Below are 23403 nucleotides of genomic sequence, written 5' to 3' on the forward strand. Positions count from 1 at the left end.
GTCTCTTAGAATTCTATTAGGTCGTAGTGATTTGAATATTCTCAACTCATTGCTTATATGAGTTGCTTACCTTGTTAGACCTTACCGTATCTGGACGCTTTCCAAAGAAGGACGATGAAGTTCGAGTTGGATGTTCGTGGCACCCGTTCGGCTTCGAGGTAGGTTACAGCTTACTTGAGTTAGACTTCGATTAGGGAATTTTATATAATTAGTAGTTATTGGCGAAGAAAGCATGTTTAGGTCTTCGGACATGGTGTGAAGTGGTGTACTTAAATAGGTTGGTAATTGCTATTTGTGATGTTGGTTTGTTGCCTTATTTGTGATGTTGGCTTGTCGCCTTATTTGTGATGATGGATTATTGCCATATTAGTGCTGTTGGGCTTGCCATCTTCTTTACTTATGACTAGAGGTTGTGTGTACTTGATGTTGTCTTGTCGGAATGATGTTTATCTCGTAGCATGTCATTCACCCATTCCATATCATTGCATGGTACGATAACCTTAACCTTTGAATCCCCGATGTACAAAATAGTGGGTTTGTGATAAATATTAGACTAGTGACCTGACTGGCTTGGGAGTATGAGTTCCATCTAGGTGTATGATTTTAGTTGTGAGTTTCATTGTATGATGTTGAATCCGATTTATGTATTGTTCATTTGATTTCCGGACATTGGTTGTGTTACCTAAGCCCTCGTGATTATTATCTGTTGAGTTGACATTCATGCATTGCATTTCATTTCGCATCTCTTATGGTAACTTGTTATGATGTGAACGACAATTAACAAAATAGACATGAAATTGTTGATGGAAAACATTATGGTAACATTAATGAAGAAAATGAGAATCCGTGATCTGAGGTTGATACCGAAGCAGAATGTGTTGTACTCGCTGCCCGAGATTTCTTGCAGGAATGAGGGTGTACATGGACTTCACGGTTTCCCCATAGGTCATTACTATTGAGACATGGAGGTTCTATCTGTAGCATGTGTGTACAGGTTTGAGGTATTAGCCTTTGCATTGCATTCCATTCATTCGCATTGCATTTCGTATCACTGATGTTTTCCTTTATCTTATTTACACCTTGGTTGTGGACTACCTTAATGAATATTTGGTTTGTTGAAACCTAATTTTTGACCTCCAATAATTTGTTTTAATTACATTGAATCTCAAACGGAGTGAAATATATATTTCTATAAATCAAATTGATTTTGCAAAATTAGTCTGATAATATTTTGCCATTTCATTTGGAAAAATAATTTCAAACATATGTTATAATTTATTTAAAAATAATGTACATATTTACATAAATCATTTAACAAAAATAAATCAAAAATAATTTAAAACAATTATTCAATTAATTGTGAAGAATTGTTGAAGAATTAATTAGCAAGTATTTTACTCCGTTTAGTCCACGAAACTTGATTAATTAAATAAATAATCATCATCTCTCAAATTTTAATCTATTTGCATTTGTAGTGCAATTTTCAGATTAATCATGATTAATTAAATGTTTAATTGTGGTTAGATCTGTAAATTGTTTTATTATGTATTTAATTTGTGGCTACAAGTGAAATAATCATTTGTTATTCAAATATGGCCATAATTAAAATAACAAATTTCATCTTTTAAAATCAATTGAGATCATAATTCCAAGTTTATGTCTTTTACAGATCATAATTGCAAGTTCATGTCTTTTACATAACTAATTGTGTCTATTAGCTTGATTAATTGCTTAATTAATTGTGTTGGGTCATAGTTGAAGTTAATTTAATTGATTTGCTTAATTGTGGTCATTTATTAAAACCATGTTTAAGCCCTTTTTATGTATATACACGTGTATACACCAATATACATGTATATGTATGTATATGGGTGTATATGCAAAGAGATCTCCTTTCTTCCCTTTTAATTGTGACCAGGCCAGTCCATTAAGGACCAGACCCGACCCAAAGTGGAATTAAAGGGAATAACCCCCTTTTCCTTTTTCGTTTTTCATCAGAACCAAATGACTACTAGGAATGAGAAGAGGGTTTCTTTCGAAGAAACCCTAGCCGCACCACCTTCCTCGTCTCTCGCCTGTTTCATCATCGTCATTTTTGGCATAGTGGTAGGCGTGTCTTGCTTTCTCCAGGTCTGGTATGGCCTTATGGAGTAAGGCATCAAATGCTTACACCATTTCTTACCAAACGGCGCCCCAACAAGATATAATTTTTCCCTTTCTTTGCTTTTCTACAAATTAACGGTCAATAGGTGTCATGCCCCAAAACCCACCCTGGACGTAACAGGCATCCGATGCTATAAACAACACCGGAATCACCTTATAATAAAATTAAACATCAAGTTCCTTTTTAATAATCTTTCCTTATTAAATTAAACAAAGTTATAAGTAACTGCATATATGAGGATCACAATTATGAAATAAAATCAGCAGAAGTCTAATATAAGTAAATAGTCATAAACGCGGCAAACACTCATTAAGTCGTATGAGACTTTGACAATCTACCCACAATTCTGACAACTATTTATGGAGATTCTATGAGACACAACAAACACCCATTAAGTCGTATGAGACTTTGACAATCTACCCACAATTCTGACAACTATTTATGGAGCTTCTAAGAGACACAACTATCATCTAACTTCGGGACGCAGCCCGGAAATCTAGAATAATTTATGAAATAGGAAGTGCCCCACGAACAAGGATGTGGGCTTACCAAATCAACAGCAGCAGCAAGTTCTCCTAAGCGTCGAGAGTATCACGAACCTGCTTTTCTCAGTTACCTAACATACCATCAAAAACAACAATGGTATGCCTGAGTACTTTCGTACTCAGTGAGTGCCTTGGGGACAACAAGTAATATAAAAATAAAATATAATAATACATAAAGGAATCAGTTCTGAAAAGATATTATAAAAACAGTCATTCCACTTTATGATTCTTAATATCATTTGTTAAACAGTTTACAAAGCTATTAATCAATATAAAAATAGTTATTCAACTTGTATATCTCAATAAGAATTATCAAAACCGATTATAAAGCCTTTTGTCAAGTTACAACTTTCAATAATGCCTTTCAAATTGATCATGATTGTCAACAACAGTTCCATGAGAGAATAAGAATATCACACATGCCAATACAGGCCCAAGAATCAATCACATCGAAGGATGACCGTAGAGGTTCCCCAAACACAGCGCACCACACCGAAATATGTAATTCTCGGTGGCTATACTTCCTCCCGAATAGCTAGACATAAACCACACTCCGGGTAGCGAACCCGGTAGTGGCCACTCTTCCTCCCGAATGGTTAGGCAATTACCACACTAGGATCCATAGTGGCTACCCTTCCTCCCGAGTATCTAGGCCAAACACAACAACAAAGTTCATAGCATAGAAGCCGATTCACAATTTGTCTCAAAGTAGTCACACCATCAAATAGCATTAAAGTTCATTATGCCATTACGAAAATCCATAATTTCATAGATAATCTTGAAAACGTTTCCACTTCTTTAAACAAGACTCATTTGTCATAGTTCCTTTGTAAAATCATCAATACCAACAATTAACTATCATCTCTTATAGAAGAAAACGATTATGATTTCATATACGTATATAGAGGATAATACAATTAAGGTTTAATGTGAGCTTATCCCCTCACGCACATTAACCATTAATCAAAACAAAGAACTAGGGTTTTGCATGAGAAATTCACCTCTTTATTCAATAAATAACCTTTGAGAAGAAAACATATATCCATGATGAGGTTTGTAAAAGAGAGACATACAAATCATCTTTATAGTCAAAAATGATTTTTGAAAGAGACATACCTTAATACGTTAAACAAATTTTAAAAATTCACTTTCCTAATGAAGAACACCCAAACCCTAGCTTGAATCACTTTGGGAAGAATTATGCTGCAAACCCTACGTTTTGGTCACAAGAATCATGGGTTTGATGTTAGAATAGATTAGCAATGTTAAGGGTGTTCTTACCTTTAATTTGAAGATTTGGAGGAATTATTTTCATCCTTAGGGTTTGGGAGCATGAAAAAAATGGGAACAAAATAAGACCATACCCATTTTAAATCCAATTTTCTGCCAGAAACGGTGAAAGTACGGCCACAAAGTACGTCCCGTACTTGTAGCCCGTACTTTGGTTGCCAAAACCAGTGAGGAACAGGATAAGTACATCCTAAAAGGACGTCCCGTACTTTAAAGGACGTCCCGTACTTTCTGGGCGTACTTTGGGCGAAATCTCCGGCTTTTGTGCCCTTCAGTAAAATGGACATAACTTTTTGTACACAACTTTTCTCGGGCTGGGCGACCTACCATTGGAAAGATATTTCAAATCACTGCCAAAAACAGTGAGGAATGGAAGAAGTACATCCTAAAAGGACGTCTCGTACTTTAAAGGACGTCCCATACTTTCTGGGCGTACTTTAGGCGAAATCTCCAGCTTTTGTGCCCTTCAGTAAAATGGACATAACTTTTTGTACATAAATTTTCTCGGGCTAGGCGACCTACCATTGGAAATATATTTCAAAGATTTAAATTTTTATTTGAATCTTAGCCGTTAAATTTGGTATTGAGACAAACACTTTTCAAAATTGCAAAACTCCCACATTGAGTATGAGCTAGGGTTTCTCATATTTGGGGTTCTACATAATGAACCCTATTTCTCACATTTAGAAGGACCGAATATCAGATATAATCACAAAAAAGTCGAATTACCTCGGATTTCTGCTATTTTTAGCTAAGACCTTTAACTATTCTATTTTCTAGTTAAATTTTTTAATTGTTTTTCTCATTTTGTGTGGCTGAGTGTTGAGGGTTTTGAGTAAGAATTATGTTCCAACTTCATTTCTCGATCAAAGGCCGCACTTAAGAAAGGTAATTCTTCTTCCTTTAGGTCTTTTAGTTTTCTGCTATGCCTTAGTTGTTGTTGTAGCTAATTTGTTTTATGCCTTAGTTGCTGTTTTAGTTAACTTTTTGTTAATAGTAGCTCAGCATTATTTAGTGTGTATTTATTTGTTGTTTCGGTCAATTATTTCTTAATAGTAGGTTAGTATAGTGTATATTTCATTGGTTGTTTGAATCATGTTATTAATGGTAATCTAGTTAATATGACCAATGTTTCATTTATTGATTGCATCATGTCGTTAATAGTATTTTAGATGGTTTAGTTTGTGTCCTATTTGCTGTGTTATTCAGCCATTTGTCTGCTTGTTTGGTTTACTGTTAATGGTCCTTATGAATATCAAACGCTGCTAAAATTTACTTTCAAACCTAATACAAGTTATCATGTTTTGATTAAGTATAAGAGCCTGGTTGTGTGCTTCACCTAGCTTTATTTGAAATACAACCTGTATTTATGTTGTTTGAACCCATCTAGACATGAACTTACACCTAAATATGGTTTAGTTGGCTAAACTAGCATGATTAATAACTTTAGGTAACAAAGGTTATCTACCTTAGTCTACTATGGTTCATAAGTTGATTCTAATAAGTTTTGGTGTTGGCATGAGTTTAGTTTGGTTCATATAGTCTCCAGCATGATAAAGTAGGATTTAAATGATGTTAACAAGTCTAAATAGGATTAACAAGGGTCTGAACTCAACTTCAGTTAGCTTGTAAACATGTAGTATCTCTGATCAAATACTATTTTTTGCTTAAAATGACTTAAATAACTATGATGTTGCAACTAGTTTGGAATTAAGACTCATTCAATAACCAGAGTGGTCTGATATGGATAAAATGTATGTATGGGGATGTAAACCTTATAGACTAAGCCTTGAATAGTTTAAACCTGTCATTAGTTCTCATGAATGAGTCTTGCAAAAGTCTGTTTAGTCCTGGGGAATGTTTCTAAGTATGTGGTGGCCTGAGTTAAGTTTAATGCCTTTGTGTCTGTAAACTTTGGTCATTCTTTCCAAGTTTGAACCAAACATATGACTGCTGTGTTGTTTGATGTCAATCTTTGCATATCATGACTAATTACCATACCTTTAGACCTTTTGAAATCTCTGCTGAAGTTTGGATATTGGTGATCCTTCATGTTAATTAGTCTGTTTGAATAATGTATCACAATGTGCTTGCTTCATCTCCCTTGTCACCAAGTCAACTTACACCTGAAGTCTAGTTTTGGCTAATTTGAAGTTTGAACATGCTCTGCTATAGTTTTAAATGCTAAATGGCTGTGTAGAGAACCTAAGTTGGTTATTTCTAAATGAATCCATACTGATTTATGCCCTATCTGATTCTGTTGCATATACATGTACTTCTCTCCCTTATTTTCCTCATGCTCATTTTCTCATTTTTAGGACTTATATGATAATTGAATTATTGTATATCTGCAAGACATACAAGATATACATTTTGTGTATATAGGATAGTATACCTTGTATACTATCCATAGTTGACTCATGCATATTGTACGCTTTGTTGGTAATGTTTAGAGTTTGTTTTGCTTTCTTTATTTTGCTTTAACATGTTTTAGGCTTGCATTGTGTTCTTTTCGGCTTTGGCATGTATTGGGTCTGCCCTAACCTTACTGTTTTGACAAACTGAACTAGGCTTATTTCCCCCCACTATCTACTTAATTCAATTTATTTTTGATATTGGGCCTTGTCCTTGGTGTGATGTAACTTGGGCCTGCCTGCGTTTTTTCTTTTCTCATTCTTGCTTAGGGCCTTTGGCCTCTTTATTTTACCTGATGAATGTATACACAGATATGTGTGGGTTATGTATATTTGTATCTAAGTATTACTTAAGTTAGTGATAAGTATTAGATACCTTCTAACTGGTATTTTCTTTCCCTCCTTTTTTGTTTGAATGGGATTCCAACGCGGGCCGCTTGGGCCATTTTCTGCCATATGAACCCGTTGGGCCTGAGGCCCAACATTTCCTCTTGATCGAGTCCTATTTATTGAAGGCCCAACCATGGGAGAAAATGGTTAACTGGTGAGCTTAGGTAGGCCCACCAGCCTAACTCGGCCCACCAGCCTAACTCTTCTTCTTCATTTTAATTTTATTCATCATGTATACTTGTATATTGGTTGTATATGTAAACAACATGAATGTCAAACCCAAATGTGATTAGAACTTAGAAAAATGCGTGTAGTGGTTAAATAATTTTCAAAATCAACACCGTTGCTATAAGTGTGAAATTGGCAAACCTTATCTTTCTTGTATAAATCTTCTAAGTATAAAATCTGGAAATTTACAAGTATCTGCAAACTAAATGGATTTTTGGGAACCAAACTGTTTTGGGCCTCGTGTTTTGCTGAGAATAGAACGAATAAAATGATGAGAATTGTTTAGGGCCGTAAGCCCATCTTAAAAATCAGAAAATAGACCACCTCTTCTTTGGGCCTCAAGTAATTTGAATAGAAAATATTTTTTAAAGACTTGGATAAATTTTGGAGTAAATTGGAAACAAAACTTAAATTTTTGAATAAGTATAAAAGATGGAGTTTTTCTAACTGATTTGGACTTGAGGTATTTTCACACTGTCACGACCTAAGTTACCGATCGTGGGGGCACTTATTATCACTGGTAGGCGAACCCTTACTCATTAATCTATTAATCATTAGCCAATTTCAACTTCTTTAATCATTTATTAATAGTCAATAGATAAGTGAATGAATGAATAAATAAATAAATAAAACAAGTCATAATTAATAGATAATATAAATGCGGAAGTCTTAACTATTACACCCCTAGAATCTGAAAGTCATCGTATAAGGACTCTAACGAACAATATCTAAAGAATGGAGTATATCTCAAATATAATAACAAATAATGTCTAGAATGAAATTAGACATCTGGAAAGAGAGATCTTCAGGTGGCATGGCATGGGTAGAAGCTCACCCTCGGATGTGATCGAGCAAACTAGCTTCAAGCTAGAGATGTAGCCTGGATGAAATTTCTGGAACACAATCTGCACTAAAAAAGGATGCAGCAAAGTAGTATCAGTACAAACACTATGTATCGGTAAGTATCATAGGTCGACTAAGATTAGTTCACACATATAAGTATAAAATCAACAAGATAAACAGATAATCACTTAACACTCAAATCCAAGTCACAGGGTATCCCATAACGGAGTCACAACCAATGATGAAGCTTCTAAACCACAAGTCTGTCAAGTTTCAACAATATCACCTAATAATGACAAGTCCAAGTTCCTTCCCTAGGTAGAGTCACTAATCCACAATTTAACTCTGTCACGACCCAAACCGATGAGTCGTGACGAGCGTCTGACCCCTAGAGACCAAACACCCCTATACTCAAATCTGAATCTTACTACACATCAAGGGTCCATAATGGCATAATTGATCTCATAAAAGGGAAACACCAAAACTCTATACAATCTGTATATATACAAAACATGCGGAAGAACAGTGCAAGCCAGCTAGGCTGCTACATATGCTGTACACAAAAGAATAGAAGTCGACAAGGCTACATCATCTGACTACTACATACAACTGTCTACAGACCTCTACTGGAATGAAAGCTATAGAAAAGACGGGACAGGGCCCCGTCATACCCATATGCATACACATCTCAAAAGGGTGGCATACTAAACCTGACTGCAACTCTGGATCAAATGGAGCGCACTGACCACTGCTAGATCTAGAGGTCCTATTGAGCTGGACCACCTGTCTGTCTACCTATACCTGCGGGCATGAACGCGGTCCCCCGAACAACGGGGAGTCAGTAAGAATAATGTACCGAGTATGTAAGGCATAAGAACAACATATATATACATAAGAATCATGGATAAGATCTAAACTCATACACTGAAATGACTAACTGCATGCACTTGTATGAACTAGTATCTGCCGGTATCTACATAAATCTGTATAACTGACAATGCCTCTGTGGGCACATAATATGCATGCTCATGCCTATCAATGATGGTCATGCATCTATATATGCGTATGTGCGTATATAATGCCTGATATATGTGCATATATAATGCCTGTCGCTTTTCACATATCATATCGGCATCTCTGCGGCCATCATCATATACATCGCTGCGGTACTTGTAGCCTGATTCTCATATCACCATCATAGTGGTAATGTGTATATAACGCCTATATCTCTTCTCATACTTTACATATATCTAATATTCGCGTAAATAACGCCTTCTGGTCACGGGTCAATGTACATAGATATATAATGAATGTAATGCATGAACAAATTATATGCACAGAGCTGGCTATATAAGACTGGACCCATGAACAGAAGGATCACTCATAAACGGGGTACATGAACATCAAAGACTGAAGTACTTCTAATGCTTCTAAGAGTAGAGTAATATGGAAGCTCGCTTACTCGCTTATTGGGTCATATCATAGGATCATGCCAAAAGAAGGAACAAAATGGCCTTAACATACCTTGAAGTATACTCAATCGTCCGACTTCTATCTCTCGAACTTGCAAGTCTACAATTAAGATAACATAGGGCTTAATTAGGCTATTTACCTCGCTTACTAATCATCTTTAAATACATATAGAGCTTAACAATTTATGGGCAACATTTTTCTGATAAGCTTAACAACTTTTCAACTTCTCATTCGATCCAACATCAACCACAATACCCACAACACGATGACAACACATATATCCATCGAAATATACTTGAATCTATCCCCAATCATCTCTTAAAAATAGCCTCAAGTAACTACCTTGCCCTTCATCAACTTACCACTTCCACAAATGCCCTTTCATTAGTTAGAATCACTAATACCCTTGATAATCAACTTAAATATAAGGGTAGAAATCTTTTACATACCTTGAGGGGTCAAAAATCCCAAGAATCACTTCAACTCCAACTCCCTAAGCTTCACAACCTTAAAGAAACCCTAGAAGCAACCTTCTTCTTCACAAGCTCGGGTTTACGGGGTCCGGGTCTTATCAAATCTTCACTAATATGATGGAAAATATTGGGAGAGAATATATTAGGGTTTCTCTCATTTGGAATGGAGGAAAATATGAAATAGGGTCGTGAACCACCTATTTATACTCGAAATTAAAAAGGCTACAGCGGTCCGGTTCAACGACCCATCGACAGTCCATCGACTTGCTTCGTCGACCTGTGCCTGCAGATGTAAGGCTGCAGAACCCTGTCGATGATGACTGGTGTTATGCAGATTTTTCTGATTCAGTTCAAATCGCGTCGATTCGTTTCGTTCAACTTCTAACTCTATAAATCACTAGGAATATCTGCTGGTACCCTCGTACACGGGTAAGACACTTTTTACCTCCAAAATTGGGCTCGGGTCTCTATTCCATGGGCATATTCGACTAGGAAACCATAGGTTTTGCCACTACGAAAACGAGGGGTGTAATATTCTTCCCCCATTAGGAACATTCGTCCTCAAATGTTCGAACAATCTTGGGTTATAAATTTTTTTGCAGAGTTTCCCCTGTACTTATACCATTCCATCCTGCATGCAGCAACCCAAAATAATGCCACACAGGGCCACATACTATAACACACAATATCATGGCCTCACACGACCAATCACGATAACTGAGATGAAATTAATACCTGGGGAATATGATGCCTCCGACTGCACCTCTTGTACTGCTGGGAACAAACGCGGGTACTTAATCTTCATTGTCTCTTCCACTTCCCAAGTCACTATCTCAACATTCTTATTCCTCCATAAAACTTTAACTGAAACTACATCCTTGGTTCGCAGCCGGCGGACTTGTCTGTCCAATATTGCCACTGGAACTTCTTCGTATGATAACTGCTCGGTCACCTGGATATCCTCCACTGGTACCACTCTTGAAGGATCTTCGATAAATTAATGAAGCATAGCTACATGAAATACTGGATGTACCGACTCTAACTCAGAAGGCAATTCTAGCTCATATGCCACTGTGCCCACTGTACGAATGATTTTATATGGCCCAATATATCAAGGGCTCAACTTACCCTTCTTGCCAAACCTCATCATTCCCTTCATAGGTGAAACTTTCAGGACCACCCAATTGCCTATCTCGAACTCTAGCTTACGTCGTCTATTATCCACATAGGATTTCTGTCGATTCTGAGCTGTTAGCAACCTCTCTCTAATCACTTTCACCTTATCAACTGCTTGCTGAATTAAGTCTGGGCCTACTAACTTATTCTCCCCGACATCAAACCATCATATGGGCGATCTACATCTCCGCCCATATAAGGCCTCATAGGGAGCCATCTGAATACTGGAATGGTAACTGTTGTTATATGTAAACTCGATAAGAGGCAAATGATTATCCCAACTGCCTTGAAAGTCAAGTACACAAGATCTAAGCATATCTTCAAGGGTCTGTATAGTATGCTCCGCCTGCCCATCTGTCTAGGGGTGAAATGTTGTAGTAAGACTCACATGAGTCCCCAATACTTGCTGAAAAGACTTCTAGAATTTGGCTGTGAACTGTGTTACCCTATCTGAAATAATGGTTGTAGGAACACCATGAAGTCGTACAATCTCCTTAAGATAAAGCTTCGCGTAATCCTCAGCTGTATAAGTAGTTTTGACAGGCAGAAAATGAGCTGACTTTGTAAGCCTATCAACTATGACCCATATCGAATCACACTTCCGTTGAGTACGGGGCAACCCTGTAATAAAGTCCATATTAATTACCTCCCACTTCCATGTCGGAATTTCCATAGCCTGCAACAGACCTACGGGCTTCTGGTACTCTATTTCGACCTGCTGATAATTTGGACACTGAGCAACAAATTCTGCTATATCTCTCTTCGTACCATCCCACTAATAAACTTTCTTGAGATCATAGTACATTTTTGTTGAGCCTGGATGAATAAAATAGCGGGAGTAATATGCCTCCCCCATAACCTGTTGACGAAGTCCTGCAATATTAGGAACACATAACCTACCTCGATACTTGAATACTCCATCACCTGTAATCACAAAGGGTGTCTTTTCTTTTTGAGGTCCTGTATCTTGGTAATTTTCACACCCCGACCTCGTTGGGGTGTGATGGGAACCCGACCTTTACTTAGGGCCGAGCGAACCCTCAGACTCTCGCTGTACATAAAATCACGTCAACTCTTTTTTTTTCTTTAAAACAAATAATAAAGTACATAGCAAAACTTTTCTTTCAGAAATATTCTTTCTCGTGGCTTTCAAGCCGAACAAATTTGTGATCATACAAAATTCATTACGTACACAGACCGAAAACCAATACCCACGACACTGTCTGCAAAGTCTCTAGTAAGATCCCAAAAGCATAACATACAGAATCTGACTCGGCAGCACTCCGGGAACAAATGGAGCTTGCCATCTGCACTGGAACATCTTCCATCTGTCCTCAACTCAACTGGGAGTACTTGCGCAGCATGAAACGCAGCCCCCGAAGAATAGGGGGTCAGTACGGAAATGTACCGAGTATGTAAAGCGGAAATATAACAATATAAGCAAAACCGAGCCAGAAGTATAGAACTAGAACAGGTAGTATCGGATCCGAGTCCGAAACGGAAATATAGAGTGTGTGGCCAGGACCACGATATATATCATAAGCACGGGGTGTAGCCGTCTGAATCGTGATATGAAACAGTGGTACAAAGCCTAACTGGCAGGATCATCGTGCGGATCGAGGCACAGAGTGCGACTGACATACCCGCAACCGAAGCTAGGGGTGTAGAACTATAGCCGACTGAAGCATAGTCCGGCTCAATCATGCAGAAGCAACACCAACAGAATCATTCTCCGAATCCGCTGTCCAGAAATGTAACAGGCAGAACCATGCATGCAGAATCATAAACTTACACAAGCACAGGTAGTATACATTTACCTCAGGTTTCGGCCCTTTAGTGAGGGACGCAATGGACAGTGCACTTGGGTGTGCACGAATAACCAGGTCGCCACAGGGTCGCCTCTAGTGTACAAGTCATACCCAAGAGGTTCCAGCAGGCAAATACGGCAGTTAGAATGTCAAAATGCTTTACTTTCTTTTGAAAAACATTTTTGTTTCACACATATAAAAGAATCAACGCACAATTTCCGCGGCCATAAGTCCAGCGGTCGCTACCACGCATACCGCGGCCAAGTACCCAGCGGTCACTATCACACGTACCGCGGCCAAGGGTCCAGCGGTTATAATCACACATACCGCGACAAAAAGTCCAGCGGTTACAATCACACATACCGCGGTCGAGGGTCCAGCGGTCACAATCACACATTTGACATACCGCGGTCAAGGGTCCAGCGGTCTATGTCAGGCACAATCACAAGTGCGGCAGACGCGGTCAAGGGTCCAGCAGTCAATGCCACACGTCCGGCATGACGCAGTCAAGGGTCCAGCTGTCAATGTCGGACACGCCGCGGTCGAGGGTCCAGCGGCCAATATTACATATGCGCATATTCACATAACCGGCCCGGGACTCGGTGAAACAGAAAACAACCATACAGGATACCAAATCACTACTTCCCAAACATAAATCACACGTGCCAGGATCATGCATCACACAAGATTCAGGTATGCCAAAATCGTATATCAGAAAATACAGAAGATAAGTAGTTTATCCAAATTATCAGGGTAAGGTTTTCAAAACGTTTTAGATGTCAAAAACATTTTATAACGCTCATGAAGGTGGTCATAACACCTATCGTATAGTAAACAACATAATAATCAGGAGTTACCTGCGAACTCCGGACAAGAGTACATTGGCTAAAGCCATACAACACATATCAGGGTTTCTGTCCCCGCAGTTGGTTCAATAATAATTAAAATCCGTCTCAGGATAGATAAAATATCTCCCGTTTAGTAGTCGGGACAATAGCCATAAGTCCCTAGACTTGTCGCACCGAAGTGAGACAAACAAAACCATAGGAGGGGCGCCGGGGGTAACGGGCCCACCTCGGGTCAAGTCGGGGTGGCGGACATGAATCACGCCCATTAGACTCTACGGAGTCATCCAGGAAAGTTTCGGAGTGATTGGATTACATTTGTGAAAGTTATGGAGGTTTAACCACTTTTTTTCAACAAAAGCACCTTTTGAAGTTCAATTGAATTGAATGAATAGTACTAAGAAATCAATCTCGGTTTCCGATGAGCAGAATTGCCCCCGAGGCTAAAATCTCCACCTAGCACACCTAGGACATGCCAAAAAACAAAGGGGAAGGCTTTACATACCTCGATTGCGCCTTATGCTCGCTTGGCTTCAATTCCAATTTCGTCCAGAATCTACAAATGGTCATGTTTACCAATTGTCAATTTCAAGCTTTTCAAGAATCTAAGTTTAATCACATAATTGCCTACCGAAATTTCGGCAGCATTTCCCCTATAAACTCGCCTATCCGAATTTCCAATTGCTCTCCTGTTGACACAGAAATACCAACAATAACATATGGACACAACCATATCTTCAATTCTTTTATTTCAACAAGAACAACAACATATCAAAACAACCCCCAACTATAACATAACGATGCCCGAAATTCTAACGAACACTTGCGATACACCAAGCAGCCCGTATGCACTTCTTATACCTTATTCCATTCAATCTTTTCAGTAAATTTCTGAGAAATACAACAACAGTCACACGACACCACATCATCTATTCATATGCAACTAAACCACATTATTATCTCTATAATCCTTACAACAACCCACAACAATTTTTAACTCCAACTCTAACCTTCAAATTCCTTCATTCTCATCACATAATCTATGATTACAACAACCAAAATATTAATTCAAATCAGTCCATCAATTTCAATTAAAACAACCCCTAATCCATAAATCTCAACAAAACAACAAACGAGTTTATAATGTTGTTTTCTCCGTTCTAATTCGTTAAAACTCTAAATAAACACTTTAATAACATAAAATGAATCTTATAAATACCTTAGAAGCAGCTCAAACACGAAAATTTCATTCCCCAAGACCAATATTTAGCTCAAATTGAAGGCAACTCAACGTACAATGCTTTTCTCTTCATGAGCTTCGGGATTCGGGGCTCGGATTTTGATCAAAATGACCTTCTTAGCCTTGAAGTTTTCTCTCTCTCTCTCTCTCTCTAATGTTCTTGGAAGATTTTATGTTAAATGAAAAGCCCTCAAATAATTTTTTCCTTATATACTTGACGTTAATGGGCCTCATGGGCCGAAATGTGAATGTTTGGATCGGGTCACAATTTTCTGCCCCGCCAGCCCAACTTGCATCGTCCATATCTGCTTATCCAGATATCGTTTTGACGAGCGGTTTGTTGCGTTAGAAACTATCCTCGATGAAATGCATTTTAGAATTTTGAAACACATTAAAACTCCTCATATACTAGGAGATATGCCTCCAACAATATGGGCTAAAAATCTGGTCCGAGATATTTTCTGAAGTTGTTTGGATTCATTTCGTTCAGCTTCGTTTAACTTCTAATCCTCTTCCGACCCTCATGTAACCTCTTATACATACATATACATACTCATATACGCTCATAACGCGATTTCAAATCCTTTAGGTTACGATGTCACCTCGGGATACTTAAGGCAACCATATATATATAACGATATTCTTACTAACTCGATTAACTTTCCTTGAACTTTCTTAACTCATTCTTTCTTGTCTTAATTAAAATAGCACGAACTCTTACGGGGTATAACATCCTTCCCCCCTTAGGAACATTCGTCCCCGAATGTCAAATTAGTCCTACATAAGTATACTGCTTCTGGTGATGTTATAACGAATCATTTGTAACTTGAACTCATCTATCATGTTGTGCCTTTCTTTACTTAGCCTAATTCCATTCTCCACCTGACATCTGTTAATATTGATCTTCCAAATATAGTAGACACTATTTAGCTACCTCTGTAATCGACTGCAACTTACCATGTCCATCTACACTTGAAGCTTAAGTCGAGTTCTTCTTGATCGTCCTCTTTAAATTCACTGTCTTCTTGTAACTAGCTCGTTCTGACCATCTCACTTAAGTCATTTTGCAATTTCCCTTAATCCCACTTATAACACTTTAAGCATATTATCTCGTGTCGTTTCTCTATTTTTGACTCAACTCTTCTATTGCCTCTTTACTCAGATTTGCTCTTAGTTCTCCTATCATGCATCTTATTGCAAGCTTTACACGAGTATGTGTAGGTACTCAAATCAGCCCAGAAAATATCTTAGCGTTGTCTCACTTGTCTTTATGCTTTACTTTACATTCTTCCTTCATACCTTCCAATAGTATCGGGGCCCAATTATGGCTTTTGCTCTCCGTACTAATGATGTCTCTGTAGTTTTGCCTTAAACCACCTTACACCTTTCTTTGACGTATCCAAAATATTGCAACCGCACTATTGTTATTGAATTCTTACCCTTTTTATATTTCTGGGAAAATTTGGGTAGAGGTTCTTCTGTACTTCTTACTATCCCAAAACCTGCACGCAGGAAATACCAACAATGCCTCACATGGCCAACATATATACATATATATATCAAATCGTATCATAGCCACACAGGCCTAACAATTTCAAGTAAAAGTATAAAGATGTCGAGACTTACCTCACATGTCCAATTCAAACTGCACCTGTTACACTTTCCTGTTTACTTTCCTACCTACCTTATCTTTCATTCTTCAACCTTATTTTTCAATCATATCTCAATATTCTAACCTTATCCAACATGCCCCTTTCGCACCGTTGCTTACCTGTGTACAGTGTAGCTTCCAATATCATCGGCCACTTTCTTCTGTCGATACCATTCTTCAGCTGAAATCAAGGGTTAGTAAAAACGAAATTCCTTTCCTACAGTTGGCTCTATCGCACGATCCAGGATTCAAAGAAGATCAACAATCCCTAGATGCCCGTAGTCTCTTGTTTATAGATGTGGCGCGCAACACACCATAAACAGGACTCTACCAGACACGACTTTGCAGACAACCCCTAGGACAGACCTGCTCTGATACCACTCTGTCACACCCCGACCTCGCTGGGGTGTGATGGGCACCCGACCCTTACTTAGGGCCGAGCGAACCCTCAGACTCTCGCTGCATATAAAATCACGTCAACTCTTTTTTTTTCTTTAAAACAAATAATAAAGTACATAGCAAAACTTTTCTTTCAGAAATATTCTTTCTCGTGGCTTTCAAGCCGAACAAATTTGTGATCATACAAAATTCATTACGTACACAGACCGACAACCAATACCCACGACACTGTCTGCAAAGTCTCTAGTAAGATCCCAAAAGCATAACATACAGAATCTGACTCGGCAGTACTCCGGGAACAAATGGAGCTTGCCATCTGCACTGGAACATCTTCCATCTGTCCTCAACTCAACTGGGAGTACTTGCGCGGCATGAAACGCAGCCCCCGAAGAATAGGGGGTCAGTACGGAAATGTACCGAGTATGTAAAGCGGAAATATAACAATATAAGCAAAACCGAGCCAGAAGTATAGAACTAGAACAGGTAGTATCGGATCCGAGTCCGAAACGGAAATATAGAGTGTGTGGCCAGGACCACAATATATATCATAAGCACGGGGTGTAGCCGTCTGAATCGTGATATGAAACAGAGGTACAAAGCCTAACTGGCAGGATCATCGTGCGGATCGAGGCACAGAGTGCGACTGACATACCCGCAACCGAAGCTAGGGGTGTAGAACTATAGCCGACTAAAGCATAGTCCGGCTCAATCATGCAGAAGCAACACCAACAGAATCATTCTCCGAATCCGCTGTCCAGAAATGTAACAGGCAGAACCATGCATGCAGAATCATAAACTTACACAAGCACAGGTAATATACATTTACCTCAGGTTTTGGCCCTTTAGTGAGGGGCGCAATGGACAGTGCACTGGGGTGTGCACGAATAACCAGGTCGCCACAGGGTCGCCTCTAGTGCACAAGTCATACCCAAGAGGTTCCAGCAGGCAAATACGGCAGTTAGAATGTCAAAATGCTTTACTTTCTTTTGAAAAACATTTTTGTTTCACACATATAAAAGAATCAACGCACAATTTCCGCGGCCATAAGTCCAGCGGTCGCTACCACGCATACCGCGACCAAGTACCCAGCGGTCACTATCACACGTACCGCGGCCAAGGGTCCAGCGTTTATAATCACACATACCGCGACCAAAAGTCCAGCGGTAACAATCACACATACCGCGGTCGAGGGTCCAGCGGTCACAATCACACATTTGACATACCGCGGTCAAGGGTCCAGCGGTCTATGTCAGGCACAATCACAAGTGCGGCAGACGCGGTCAAGGGTCCAGTAGTCAATGCCACACGTCCGGCATGACGCGGTCAAGGGTCCAGCTGTCAATGTCGGACACGCCGCGGTCGAGGGTCCAGCGGCCAATATTACATATGCGTATATTCACATAACCGGCCCGGGACTCGGTGAAACAGAAAACAACCATACAGGATACCAAATCACTACTTCCCAAACATAAATCACACGTGCCAGGATCATGCATCACACAAGATTCAGGTATGCCAAAATCGTATATCAGAAAATACAGAAGATAAGTAGTTTATCCAAATTTTCAGGGTAAGGTTTTCAAAACGTTTTAGATGTCAAAAACATTTTATAACGCTCATGAAGGTGGTCATAACACCTATCGTATAGTAAACAGCATAATAACCAGGAGTTACCTGCGAACTCCGGACAAGAGTACATTGGCTAAAGCCATACAGCACATATCAGGGTTTCTGTCCCCGCAGTTGGTTCAATAATAATTAAAATCCGTCTCAGGATAGATAAAATATCTCCCGTTTAGTAGTCGGGATAATAGCCATAAGTCCCTAGACTTGTCGCACCGAAGTGAGACAAACAAAACCATAAGAGGGGCGCCGGGGGTAACGGGCCCACCTCGGGTCAAGTCGGGGTGGCGGACATGAATCACGCCCATTAGACTCTACGGAGTCATCCAGGAAAGTTTCGGAGTGATTGGATTACATTTGTGAAAGTTATGGAGGTTTAACCACTTTTTTTCAACAAAAGCACCTTTTGAAGTTCAATTGAATTGAATGAATAGTACCAAGAAATCAATCTCGGTTTCCGATGAGCAGAATTGCCCCCGAGGCTAAAATCTCCACCTAGCACACCTAGGACATGCCAAAAAACAAAGGGGAAGGCTTTACATACCTCGATTGCGCCTTATGCTCGCTTGGCTTCAATTGCAATTTCGTCCAGAATCTACAAATGGTCATGTTTACCAATTGTCAATTTCAAGCTTTTCAAGAATCTAAGTTTAATCACATAATTGCCTACCGAAATTTCGGCAGCATTTCCCCTATAAACTCGCCTATCCGAATTTCCAATTGCTCTCCTGTTGACACAGAAATACCAACAATAACATATGGACACAACCATATCTTCAATTCTTTTATTTCAAGAAGAACAATAACATATCAAAACAGCCCCCAACTATAACATAACGATGCCCGAAATTCTAACGAACACTTGCAATACACCAAGCAGCCCGTATGCACTTCTTATACCTTATTCCATGCAATCTTTTCAGCAAATTTCTGAGAAATACAACAACAGCCACACGACACCACATCATCTATTCATATGCAACTAAACCACATTATTATCTCTATAATCCTTACAACAACCCACAACAATTTTTAACTCCAACTCTAACCTTCAAATTCCTTCATTCTCATCACATAATCTATGATTACAACAACCAAAATATTAATTCAAATCAGTCCATCAATTTCAATTAAAACAGCCCCTAATCCATAAATCTCAACAAATCAACAAACGAGTTTATAATGTTGTTTTCTCCGTTCTAATTCGTTAAAACTCTAAATAAACACTTTAATAACATAAAATGAATCTTATAAATACCTTAGAAGCAGCTCAAACACGAAAATTTCATTCCCCAAGACCAATATTTAGCTCAAATTGAAGGCAACTCAACATACAATGCTTTTCTCTTCATGAGCTTCGGGATTCGGGGCTCGGATTTTGATCAAAATGACCTTCTTAGCCTTGAAGTTTTCTCTCTCTCTCTCTCTCTCTAATGTTCTTGGAAGATTTTATGTTAAATGAAACGCCCTCAAATAATTTTTTCCTTATATACTTGACGTTAATGGGCCTTATGGGCCGAAATGTGAATGTTTGGATCGGGTCACAATTTTCTGCCCCGCCAGCCCAACTTGCATCGTCCATATCTGCTTATCCAGATATCGTTTTGACGAGCGGTTTATTGCGTTAGAAACTATACTCGATGAAATTCATTTTAGAATTTTGAAACACCTTAAAACTCCTCATATACTAGGAGATATGCCTCCAACAATATGGGCTAAAAATCTGGTCCGAGATATTTTCTGAAGTTGTTTGGATTCATTTCGTTCAGCTTCGTTTAACTTCTAATCCTCTTCCGACCCTCATGTAACCTCTTATACAAACATATACATACTCATATACGCTCATAACGCGATTTCAAATCCTTTAGGTTACGATGTCACCTCGGGATACTTAAGGCAACCATATATATATAACGATATTCTTACTAACTCGATTAACTTTCCTTGAACTTTCTTAACTCATTCTTTCTTGTCTTAATTAAAATAGCACGGACTCTTACGGGGTATAACAGTAATGAACTAAAATAGGATCCTCATACTGACACTCCTTTATCTTTACTACCAAGGATGACACCATTGCGTCTTAAACAGAAACTCCTGCATCATCTAAATCTATCAATCGAACTCCGAGGCTAGCTAATCGATGCACCTCACAGACCATTTCTCTTCTCTCTGGCGGCACGTGTGACAAGCTACCCATAGATTTACGACTGAGGGCATTAGCTACTACATTAGCGTTCCCGGGATGGTACAAAATATCCACATCGTAGTCTTTTAACCACTCTAACCATCAACTTTGATGCAAGTTCAAGTCCTTCTGCTTAAAGATGTACTGGAGACTCTTATGATCAGTATAGATATCAAGGCATGAATCACTGCCGCTAACTCAAGATCATAGGTTGGATAATTCTTCTGTGCTTCTTCAACTGTCTAGAAGCATAAGCGACATCCTTACCGTGCTGCATCAACACACAGCCCAATCCAACACCTGAAGCATCACAATATGCCACATAGCCATCTGCTCCTTTTGGAAGAGTCAAAACTGGTGCTGAAGTTAACTTATCCTTCAACGTCTGAAAACTCTGTTCACAAGCATCTGTCCATTTGGAACTTAGCTGATTTCTGAGTTAATTTAGTCAATGGGGATGAAAGAGAGGAAAATCCTTCTATAAACCTTCTATAATAACCTGCTAAGCCCAAGAAACTACGTATCTCCGTTGGTGCCGTGGGCCTTGGCTAATTCTTCACAGCCTCAATCTTTTAGGCATCCACTCTAATGCTTTCCTCCAAAATAATGTGACCCAGAAAAGCAACCAGAACTCACACTTAGAAAACCTGGCATACCACTCTTTACCTCGAAGAATTCCAAGCACCGTCCGTAGATATTCTGCATGATCAGCCTCTAACGGCGAATAAACCAAAATATCATCTATGAACACAATCAGGAACAAATCTAGAAAGGGCCAGAATACACGATTCATCAAATCCATGAATACAGCTGGGGCATTAGTTATCCCGAACGACATAACACGAAACTCATAGTGGCCATATCTAGTCCGGAATGCCGTCTTCGGAATGTCCTCTTCCTTGACCCTGACCTGGTGATATCTCGATCTTAAGTCTATCTTCGAGAAATATTTAGCGCCTTCAACTAATAAAATAAATATTCGATTCTCGGGAGCAGATACTTATTCTTTATAGTCACTTTATTCAATTGCCTATAATCAATACACATTCACAAAGATCCATCCTTATTTCTTACAAATAACACCAGCGCTCCCTACGGTGATGTACTAGGCCTGATAAAGCCCTTCTCGAGCAAGTCCTTCAACTGCTCCTTCAATTCTTTCAACTCCGCAAGTGCCATCCTATAAGGAGGGATAGATATTGGCTGAGTGTCTGGCAATAGGTTAATAGTAAAATCAATCTCCCTCTATGGGGGAATGCTTGGAAGCTCATCTGGAAATACTTTTGGGAACTCATTAACCACAGGAACAGACTGAAGAGTAGGTGACTCTGCTTGCACATCTTGAACTGGAACTAGGTGAAAAATATACCCTTTTCTGATCATCTTTTCTGCCCTAAGGTAGCAACTAAACCTACCCCTAGGCGAAGCAGCATTGCCCTTCCACTCTAGGACTGGCTCGCTTAGAAACTGGAATCCAACCGTCTTTCCTCTACAATCAACATTAGCATAACAAGAAGCCAACCAGTCCATGCCCATAATAACATCAAAATCAATCATATCTAACTCAATCAGATCTGCTACGATATGGCGGTCACAAATTATAACAACACGGTCTCAGTATACTCGCCTAGCTAAAACCGAATCACCAACTGGCGTAGACACCTCAAAAGGTTTAATCAACTCGGGCTCTATCCCAAACTTGCCAACAACAAATGGCATAACATATGATAAAGTGGAACCTGGATCAATCAGTGCATAAACATCACGGGAGGAAACTGATAATATACCTGTAACAACATCAGGACACATTTTGCGGTCCTGTCTACCAGCCAATGCATACACGCGGTGCTGAGGACCGCTCGAGCTGGATGCTCCACTCCTCCCCCTACCTCGCTCTGCCGGCATCTGAAAAACTTGCCCTGAAGGGCGCACTGCAGAAGAGGAGCCATCCACAGACTCTGTAGGCTGAACCATACCTGTACATACCCCCATCGAGCACTCCCTCACCCTGTGGCCTGGCTGACCATAAGCATAGCAACCATCTGATCCCAGCCGACACTGACCTGCATGTAACTTTCCATACTGGGTACACCGCGGCAATGGGGGCCTCATCTGGCCTGACTCTGGTCGATACTGAGAGCCTAACGCTCTAGAACTCTGGCCCGCTCCAGAATAAGAAGATCGATCAAACCTCAGACCTGGAAATTGAAGAGGTGCACTCCCTGCCGGCAGATAAGAATATCTGGAATGCTGCTGTCTCGGCCCTCCCCTGAACTCACTAACCATATCAAAAGATCTAGACCTCTTACCACGGCTCCGGTCACGCTCACACTCTATTCTCCCCTGGCATTTATGATCCTCCAAATTCAGTGCATACGCCTGTATATGGGACATATCCATGCCCGGCTGTAGTGCAGCAGTCGTACACTCATCTATCAAGTATGGCCCTAGACCAGCCACAAAGTAATGAACTCTATCCTCCATCTCAGCCACCATGGCTGGGGCATATCTAGACAAGGAATCGAATTGTACACAATACTCTTGAACATTCATACTGCTTTGCTCAATACGAAGGAACCTGTCTGCTCGGGCCCGTCGGAACTCAGGAGGTAAGTAATGGCGAAGAAAAGCATCTGAGAACTCTCACCACACA

This window comes from Lycium barbarum, chromosome 10 (assembly GCF_019175385.1).
Source record: "Lycium barbarum isolate Lr01 chromosome 10, ASM1917538v2, whole genome shotgun sequence".
Lineage (NCBI taxonomy): Eukaryota > Viridiplantae > Streptophyta > Magnoliopsida > Solanales > Solanaceae > Lycium > Lycium barbarum.